The sequence below is a fragment of the Cannabis sativa genome, chromosome 3 (assembly GCF_029168945.1).
Source record: "Cannabis sativa cultivar Pink pepper isolate KNU-18-1 chromosome 3, ASM2916894v1, whole genome shotgun sequence".
NCBI lineage: Eukaryota > Viridiplantae > Streptophyta > Magnoliopsida > Rosales > Cannabaceae > Cannabis > Cannabis sativa.
Genome location: NC_083603.1, coordinates 73,284,479 through 73,290,433, shown reverse-complemented (window position 1 = coordinate 73,290,433; position 5,955 = coordinate 73,284,479). Strand labels below are relative to the sequence as shown.

General features: G+C 30.6%; 3 non-coding genes across 3 annotated transcripts; all 3 read left to right on the top strand.

Annotated features, from left to right (window-relative positions):
• Positions 1-978: 978 nt before the first annotated feature.
• Positions 979-1,124, top strand: LOC133036408 (small nucleolar RNA snoR134). Its single transcript, XR_009687065.1, has one exon. It is a non-coding gene; the product is annotated as a small nucleolar RNA snoR134 (small nucleolar RNA).
• A 218-nt stretch (positions 1,125-1,342) lies between these two features.
• Positions 1,343-1,429, top strand: LOC133036407 (small nucleolar RNA U36a). The gene has a single exon (XR_009687064.1). It is a non-coding gene; the product is annotated as a small nucleolar RNA U36a (small nucleolar RNA).
• Positions 1,430-1,482: 53 nt separating this feature from the next.
• On the top strand, positions 1,483-1,575 carry LOC133036401 (small nucleolar RNA Z223). The gene has a single exon (XR_009687059.1). It is a non-coding gene; the product is annotated as a small nucleolar RNA Z223 (small nucleolar RNA).
• Positions 1,576-5,955: the final 4,380 nt, after the last annotated feature.

Below are 5,955 nucleotides of genomic sequence, written 5' to 3'. Positions count from 1 at the left end.
TCCAAAAAAAAAAATAATAATAATAATTTATAATTTTTGGTAATGAGTATCACAAATCTATACATACATATCTATATATATAGATATTCTTTGTAATTATTTTTTTGTTTGATTTAATAATAATAATTCTTTTTCACGTTCTTGTAACTTTTCACATTCTTATAACATATCTATATACATATTAAAGAGTAATTTTATTACAATTGAAACATTAATAAATATTAATGTGTAGGAATAGGAATTAAATAATAAATGATTAAAAAACTAAAAAAAATGAGAAAGAATGAGAGAGCAAATAAATTGAAAGAAATGCCATATTATTAGGGGTGTTCACAAAGTATCCGATCCAATCCAATCCGCACGATCCAATCCAATCCAATCCGCAAAATGCGGATATCCGCACTTGTGCGGATTGGATTGGATTGAAAAATTTGAAATCCGCACCTGTGCGGATTGGATGTTGTTTGACCTCAAAAAGTAACCGATCCAATCCAATCCGCACTTAATTATATATTTAAAAAAATTATAATATATATAATATTATATATCAAATAATCTGACCTTTTTTTTTAACATTAAAATAATCTGACCTAAAAAATATTCTGACCTAAAACATTCTAAACCTAATAATCGTATACTCTCTTTCTCCTACAAGCTACAGCCGTTTCTCCTACAGACAGCCATTTCATCTCCTACCGATTCCTAACGATTGAGAATCGACTGAGCCCTTGTCGACCAGTCGTCGGCCTACTTCAGGCACCTTAACAGCGACCATCTCTTCAATCGCCTGAGAAATTGACCATCTCTTTAACGGTATTTCTTCAGTCCAAGCTTGTGTTTTCTCTGTTTTCTCATATCATATTCCATAAACTTATCACTCTCTCTCTCTTTTAGCTAAAACTGTCTGCTGCTCTCATTTTTTTTCTTCCTGTTGGCAAGCCTTTTTCTTTCTTGCATCATATAATTGTTTTTATTGAGTTGCATGTTGCACCCCGGGCTTACCTGATTACCCTTTTGACGGCCAAAGCCCCAATGCACGTGCTATAACGGCGCCGTTCAGTGTTGCAGTTTGGCTTCGATATATTTTACCACGGCTTGGCTGTGTCAAAGAAACGGCTACATTATATTTTTCTTTTCTAACTCTATTTTGGGCCTCCCTACACCTTTAGCTTGTTTTTTAGTATAAATTACACGATGAAAACAACGCTAGTCCTTGAGGCCAATATTATTTTGGCGGTGTTACACGTGGTGGTAAATGTTTTTAATGATTTTGCCTCTAAAGACATCCGCTACATTTGTTTGTTTTTTTGTTATTTTGTTAAATTTGTGATTGTGTTGTTTTTGGCAATGATTAATATTTATCCGCGCTTCTGAGTGCACTCAATGAAGCACAAAAATAAATTATGGTTGAATTTCTTAGTATGAGCCAATTTAATAAATGTTTTATTTTGTTTATTCATGCACTTCTTTTCTTTGTTGACTTATAGGCTATGATGATGTAACTTCAGCTTTAATGCCAGTTCTGCTTCAGAAAATTCTTGATTGATAGAGCTGTTTATATAATCTGAGCCATTTTTTTTTTGGTTGCTGTTTATTTTGTATTACAATCTTTGTGTTTTCCATTGATGAGTCAATCCAATTTGTTGAGTTGTAGTGAAGTAAGAAACAGAGTAAAAGAACCAAACCTTGCTTGGCAGTGGTGTTGTCTAAATATAAAGGTGACAATGATACTCTAATTGATTCAATTGTTTACCTACAATGCTTGTTGTTTGTGAATCCTTATGAACTTGGCAGTGGAGTATCTTTTCATGTGTTTATGCCATGTAATATGGAATAGAAGTTCAGATTACTGTGATTAATCATTTTGTTGATCTTGCATTTGACATTAATGTGATTAATCATTATTGGTTTGTATATTGACATATATGTATATTGGTTTGTTATGTATGTAGATGGAGATGGAGAGAGATGATTGTGTAGAAGTATCAAAACAGATTGGAATTCCATCTCCAATTGAGTCCATCAATGAAAGTCACCCTCAAGCAAATAGTTCTCAAATTAACAAAAGTGGAGCTGCAAACATAATGATGAGCTCTAATAGTTCTCCTCTGGAACCATCAAGTGATGAATTACCATCGCCAACATCTACAAATAACGACTCTAAGGTACCAACTAAACGCAAACCTGTTAAAGCTCCATCTCCCGCTTGGGATCATTTCACAAAAGATGTGAAGGATAAAGATAATATTAGAGCTATTTGTAATTATTGCAAGAAAGATTATGCATGTGGTCATAGAAAAAATGGGACATCAAATTTGTTGGCACACATAAATGTTTGCAAATTCTTTCCTTCTAACATGGATAAGAAGCAAAAGACACTGAATTTTTGTGAAAAAAGAGAAGCGGGTGGGGGTGTAGAACTCATTGCACAAATATATAATGCAGAAAAAATTAGAGAAGCCATTGCTAGGATGATAATTATTGATGAGCTTCCATTTAGTCATGTGGAGAATGAGGGGTTTAGGTATTTGATGAATTTGATTGAGCCTAGATTTCAAGTTCCTTCCCGATCTACAGTTACTAGAGATTGCTTTAATCTCCATTTAACTGAGAAGAAAAGATTGAAAGATTTGTTAACTAAGTCTAGCCAACGTGTTTGCCTCACCACTGATACATGGACTTCTTGTCAAAATCTGCATTATATGTGTTTGACTGCCCATTTTATTGATGAATCATGGAACTTACATAAGAGAATTCTCCATTTTTGTATTGTTCCGGACACTAAAGGAGAAACTCTTGGTAAGGCTATTGATCAATGTTTGCATGATTGGGACATAAGTAGAGTATTTACAATTACAGTTGATAATGCTTCTTCTAATGATATTAGTGTTGCTCACATGGTTAAGAAAGTTAATAATAGAGGTCATGCAATCTTGAAAGGTGATTATATGCATGTAAGATGTGCTGCCCATATTTTAAACTTAGTTGTGAGAGATGGATTAGCTGAATATGAAAGTTGTATAAGTAAGATTCGGGATGTTGTGAGATATGTGAGAGGGTCGTCTTTGAGAATGGCCAAGTTTAAGGCTGCTGCAGAAAAAGAGAAGATTTCAACAAAAAAACTCATTTGCTTAGATGTTCCAACTAGATGGAATTCAACATATTTAATGTTAGATGTTGCTGAGAAGTTTGAGAAGGCTTTTGACCAAATGGAGGATGATGATGTTGGGTATAGTCGTGAATTTTGTAGCGGCACAACTAAAAAGTGTCCTGATTTTGTTGATTGGGCTCATGCTAGGGTACTTACAAAGTTCTTGAGAATTTTCTATGATGCCACACTTAAATTTTCTGGTTCTTTGTATGTTACTGCCAATGCTTTTCTTGACCAAGTTTGTTTTATTAAGACACAATTAAACTATTGGTTGGGAAGTGAAGATGAAAACTTATACTTTATGGCTTCTTCTATGATACATAAGTATAACAAGTATTGGGGTGGGGTAGACAAAATTAATATCATGATGTTTATTGCTGTGATACTTGATCCACGACACAAGGAAAGGTTTCTCAATTTTTCGATTAGATTATTGTGTAACAATGAAGAAGAAAAGATTGTTGAGATGAAAAAGAAGATTAGATCAGTTTTGGATAAGATGTTTGAAGAGTACTCTTCACTTTCCAAAAAAGGTGTTTTAGACTCAAGTGTTACAAATTCATTACAAGCGACAACTATGGAAGTGGATGGTCATAGTGGTGATGTGGATGCTTACCAATTATACTCTTTACAGTATAAGAAACTTGTTAGAGAAGAAGAAAATACAGAGAAAAAAACTGAGGTTGATAGATATTTGATGGAGCAATGTGTGGATGTTGATGATGTTGATTTTGATCTTTTGACTTGGTGGAAATTAAATGCGTCAAGATTTAAGATTCTTTCCATGATTGCTCGAGATGTTTTAGCTATTCCAGTCTCTACTGTTTCCTCCGAATCTGCATTCTCTACAGGAGGACGTGTTGTTGATCCTTTTAGATCTTCATTGACACCAAAGACAGTGGAAGCACTTATCTGCACTCAAAATTGGATTCGTTCTAAACCAATAATAGACATCCGAAATTCATTAGAAGAAGTGGAAAGTCTAGAAGAAGGTAATATTTATAAATTATACTTATTTTTTGTATTAATCTTATAACAATTGAGTCTATTGTGATGGTGTTTTTTTTATATATATATATATGTAGAAATCTTGAAGGGTGTTGCTGAAATTAAACTTGATTGAGTGAAAATGAATTCTTGGATACAAGAACATGAGGTAATATTTAAAGACTATTATGTTATTGTTCGTAAGTTGATGATAATAAAATTATTTGACTAATCATTTATTTATTTTTTTCTTGTTAGAAATATGGAGCATTGGATTTGGAACATGGAGCATTGGATTTGGAACATGGAGGAGCATCGAATTTGGATTTGGATTTGGAATATGTTTTTTTTTTAAGCTGAAATGGATTTGGAACATGTTTTTCTTTTTTTTTTTTTTTTTTTTTTGCTGAAATGGATTTGGAACATGTTTCTTTTTTTTTTTTTTTTTTGCTGAAATGGATTTAGAGTATCGAACTTGTTTTTTTTAGATTTGGGTTATAAAATTATCCCTTATGGACTGGTTGTGTAGCCTACTGCTACCTAGTACCTACTGTTATTGTTATGTGTAAGTTTTTTTTATTTTTTATTTTTTTATTTTTTTTTATGCATGAAATATTAAATAGGTAATTTTTAACATAAAAAAAAAGTAACCGATCCAAAGTAACCGATCCAATCCGCACTATTGCGGATTGGATTGGATCGGATTTTAATTGTTATGCGGATTGGATTGGATCCAAATTTTAGGATCCGCACCTAGTGCGGATTGGATGTTGTTTGACCAAAAAAGTGCGGATTGGATCGGATGAACAGCCCTACATATTATAAAATGCCATGTCACCTCTTTAAAGTTTTCCTTTATATATATTGATATAGATATTGATAGTAATATAGTAATAATATTAGTGTAAGTTATAATAATAGAGACTACATATAAGTTATAGAAATGAAAAGACACATTAATTATTTGATAATATATAAAAAATTAAAAAAATTGAGAAATCAAAGAAGAGGATGAAAAACTCCTACAAATTGCCACCTCAACTCCTTAATGCTTTCCTTCATATATATATATATATATATAGGCATGCTCTTAATGGGTATTACCCATGAATGGATATTCTATTATTAGTCATTGGATCAAATCTAATGGTTGATATTTATAGCTATTAATTAAAATTTTAAATTAAATATTTTTTATTTTAACCTATTACCTGATGACATGGAAGTCATTTTTTATATCTATTCTTTCTATTTTTGTCCTCATTCCATATATACATTAATACATTAATACTTTACAATTTAATTATGGTAATTTAAAAACTTAATTACACCTTTAAACTTCACTACAACAAATATTTCCATTCTAAAATATATATATATTTTTTTTGAAAAGGCATAACATATATTATAAAATACATAATAATTTATCAAATTAAAAAAATATTAATTATAATTAATTATTTAGCCTATATTGTAATAACATATTTTTCTTATAATTTTTTAGTTTAAATTTTAGAAATTTAAGTTTCTATAATAATATTATAATTAATTTTGTTTTATAAGATAGGAAAATAATTTTTTTTTCTTACTTATTTTTATAATTAAGTAATTCTTGTATTAAATGAAAATTTTAAGAGTTTGTAATTTTTGAGGTGGTTAGTCTTACATCATTATTTGTTAATCTATATTAATTATTGCATTAGGTAAACTATAAAAAAGAGAATTTATCTATATAAAAAAAGTACAAAAGAGAGGAATAAAATAAAGTGGTAGTGCTATAAAATTTGGATCATCGTACATTGGATATTTGTAATAGC